Source organism: Austrofundulus limnaeus, unplaced genomic scaffold, assembly GCF_001266775.1.
Source record: "Austrofundulus limnaeus strain Quisiro unplaced genomic scaffold, Austrofundulus_limnaeus-1.0 Scaffold39, whole genome shotgun sequence".
In the NCBI taxonomy this organism is placed as follows: Eukaryota; Metazoa; Chordata; class Actinopteri; order Cyprinodontiformes; family Rivulidae; genus Austrofundulus; species Austrofundulus limnaeus.
Genome location: NW_013952441.1, coordinates 1500205 through 1503970, shown reverse-complemented (window position 1 = coordinate 1503970; position 3766 = coordinate 1500205). Strand labels below are relative to the sequence as shown.

The window sequence follows — 3766 nt, the reverse complement described above, 5'->3', positions numbered from 1 at the left end:
CACACACACACACACACACACACACACACACACACACACACACACACCCTTTCTTTGTTACGACTGCTGCGATACCAAGCCACTACAAGCTGACAGCCCCCTTCTCCATCAAGCAGCTCAGCTCTAACAGAATCGACAGTCAACTTTCTCATGTATTCTGTGCGGGTGATGCCACTCACAACATCTGACAACAGACTGCTAATGAACTTCTGTCAACTTGAGATGCAAATATTTGCAGTGAGATAATTGGTAGTGTAAGAATAAACTTCTCCATATTCCACAAGGTGATACTAKGAATTATACAACTCCAGCACAACCCCAATTCTGACAAAGTTGGGGCTCAGTGTAAAATGCTGATTTGAAAAAAAAAAAAACCTACACAAAGATATTCAAGTCTTTCATATTTTATTCACAACAGAACACTGTGAACATATCAAATGTTTAAACTAAAASATTGAACCATTTGTTTGAWGAAAYAAAGTGGTCRTTWGGAATTCAACAGCAACACCTCCCTAAAAGTTGGGACAYGTCCATGTTTACTACTGTGAAGCTTTTTAACAAAAGTCTGTAAACATCCAGAAACTGAGAAGACCAGTTGTAGGAGTCTTTGAAGGAGAACTGGTCTGATCTTAGGATTATAGGTTTTCATCAGTCCTGATTCATTTTTGAAGGAGGGGAATGTATGTTGTTGAAAAACCTGCATAAACTTTTTTTGCACTGATGTTGCCTGTAAGCTGTCCATGTCAGAGGCGCTAATGCACCCRCATACCATCAGAGATGCAGGCTTTTGAACTGTGAATTTCTAATTTTGATTCATCTGACCACAGAACATTTTTAACCCAGTCTGTTTTAAATGAGCTTTGGCCCAGAGACGATAGGAGAGTTTCTGGATGTTATGGCTGCTTCTTTGCACGATAGAGCTTTAACATGYTGAGTTTACAAACGGTGAATGGCCTGAACTTATAGCGCTTTATTAAATCCAAGAACTCCAAAGCTCATTACACAAGTCAGTTACACATTCATACTACAACTTTTTATTGTATGAATTTGTTTTTTGGAAAACAAAGGGGGCAGATATTATAAAAAATATTTTTTTTTCTGCTTTCTTTTCATTTCATTCATGACTTGTTTTGTTTTTATTGTCAAAAGATTTTCTTCTGTGTTTTAATGAATGAACAAATGAATGAATAAATAAATATACACAGGCCTGCCACAATAACAAATTTTGCTGGAGAATAAATTGTCTCAGGGAACAATTTGTGGAAGATTGCCTGAGTCCATTAGAGAAGAATCCAGATCAGAACAGACTCAGACCTGCCTTTTGAAGCAGTCCCGCCTGAAAGCCCAAAGATCACGAGTATTTCAAGTSTTCTGATTTGCTCATCTGTTAAACAAATGACATTACTTCGTTTCAAATTTGAAACACTCCAAAAAAATTTTTTTGGTATCTTCTGAAGACAGATCTTTACTAAAAATATTCTGTTTCGTTTTGCTTGGCAGCTTAATAATGAGACTTTGAGTAAAGCATGTTATTGTCACTCCAAAGTAAGAAGACGATCTCATAAAAACCGTGTTGTCTCGTTAGTGCGCCACGGGAAAGGTACCGTCAGTCAAGATGCAGGAGTATTTTATGTGCACTTGCAGAAAAGTAAGAGATGAAAACGTGAACATAAAACACACAAACTTTCTACTGTGTGTCTGAGAAAGTTGTTATACTTTAAAAAACCTGACCGACAAAAGAGGAAAAAAAAGTGTCAAATCCACTGAATGTTAGAGTCAGCAAGAATTCATCCCTTTATCCTTAAAAATCTTTTAGCACCTTCTTGTTCGAGTCACRGACGAAGACTCAATGGTGGTTCACAGCTAACGAAAATACTCACACCTTTCATGTTCTCCACATTTTCAAAATTCAGACTCGCCTCAAGTCATTCAATAGATTATTTTCCCCTAAAAAAAATAAAATAAATACAAAGAAAATGCACAAAAATAAATTAAAAGCTGGTTTTCAGATTGATCAGTTGTTCCTGCTAACAAGGTTAATACCGAGAATTCACTCAATGTCTCATTAATTACAATATAAACACATTAAGATGTGAAAAAAACTGGATAAAGTTTGTAAATCTTTAATCAGCCGTGAATATTTAGAACAGGCTAAGTGATTCCAAAATTGACTGAATTAAATATGAATTACAGGGCTGAGAATGTTTTCCTCTCAGTATTTACTCTTCATCAAATCAACACAGTTTAGCTTCAGTTCTGAGATCATTTATTTAAGGTTCAATATAGATACCAGAAAAATAAGACCTAATACTTCTAGAAAAAATGCATAGAGAACAAAAAAAACTTGTAAATACATTAATATTTTATCATTTATAATACATCGGTCTGTTTTAGGTGACTAACATAATATGGATCATACAGTTCAGATCCTTGGTCTGGGTCAAATGTGTCAAAGTCGAGGCCTGCGGGCCAAATGTGGCCCACCTTTGTCTTAAAATAACCGTATGCTGCTTTAAAGCCATCATTGATCGTAAACTACATCTCCTATAGAGCATGTTGATTATTTTACTTATGTGCATGACAACATCCCACCACTAGGTGGAGGTGCACAGGGTTCAAAGGTAGCCAGCAGCTGGCAAAACTCACCATCTAACATCTCTACTTGGCTGATTTTTTGCCGGCTACTTTTGCAGCAGCCCAGTTGTACTGTGAAATGTGTATTTCCCACTTACAAGTCATAAATTTAAACTGGAATGCCCCTCCAGTGGGATTTCCCTGTGAGAAAGTGTTAGCAGCCCTAACAGCTACTCAYCACAACTCAACTTTTACTTTTAATAGTATTTCTGTATTATTTATTTCACATTTAGGTCAGTTGTAAACATAGTACTTTTCAGTGTTTATAAGAGGGCATAATAAAACACTTTTTCTATGCAGGAAATACCACATAGAGCTCCGTTATTGTTTGTTAGCGGTGCTCAGTCGCAGCAATGAGACATGGAATGTGATGTTTTGTGTTTAGTCAAAGTTAAAAGCAAAAAGTCAAAGTTAATAAAAACAGGCATTTTGAGGGCCACCTTTAATGCTCACGTGGCCTTCTGTAAAAATAAGTGTGACACCCCTGGTGTGGAGGAAAAACACTGCTTAGCTGTTTGCTGCACTGGTAAATGTAATATTGAGTTTGTTCACAAATACAGACATACACACACGCGCGCGCGCTTCGCAGCAGCTGCTGGCTGGAGAGCTGCAGCTCATTACCATGATACCTGAGGCTTTAAGTAGAACTTGGGCTTTCCCTGTTAGAGAGCAAGACTGAGCTCCACTCATCTAACTGAAAGCATCCAACCAGGCTTGGACAGGTTCACTTTACCACGATCAAGACTTTGCTGAGTGAGTTCACTCTTCCTTTTCATTAAGATCAATGTTTGCTGAAACTTTACAACAAAAATCAACTAAATGWGGACAGAAAGTGAACATTCCTACATAATAAAACAGATCTTTTCCAGCACAAACAGAGTTAACTACTGACTAACCCTATGACAGATGGATAAATAGCTGAAAGGAGATCAGACTCTGAAGAGTAGGGGACAGGCAGATGGAAACGTCTTCCTACACAGAAAGAGAGAAAAAAAAATAAACTCTGAGGACTCGGGGAAAATCAAGATGACAGAAGGTGAATGGACTTGTAATGAAACTCTCAAGGTTGATCACACATGACAAGCTCCACTCCGCGGTGGTGTCAGGGTGCGCACACACACACACACACACA

At 37.7% G+C, this 3766-nt stretch overlaps 1 protein-coding gene across 1 annotated transcript in view; it reads right to left on the bottom strand.

Moving 5' to 3' along the window:
- The window catches only part of dock1 (dedicator of cytokinesis 1), a 242473-nt gene that overhangs the window by 96748 nt on the left and 141959 nt on the right, over window positions 1-3766 (bottom strand). The window lies entirely within an intron of this gene.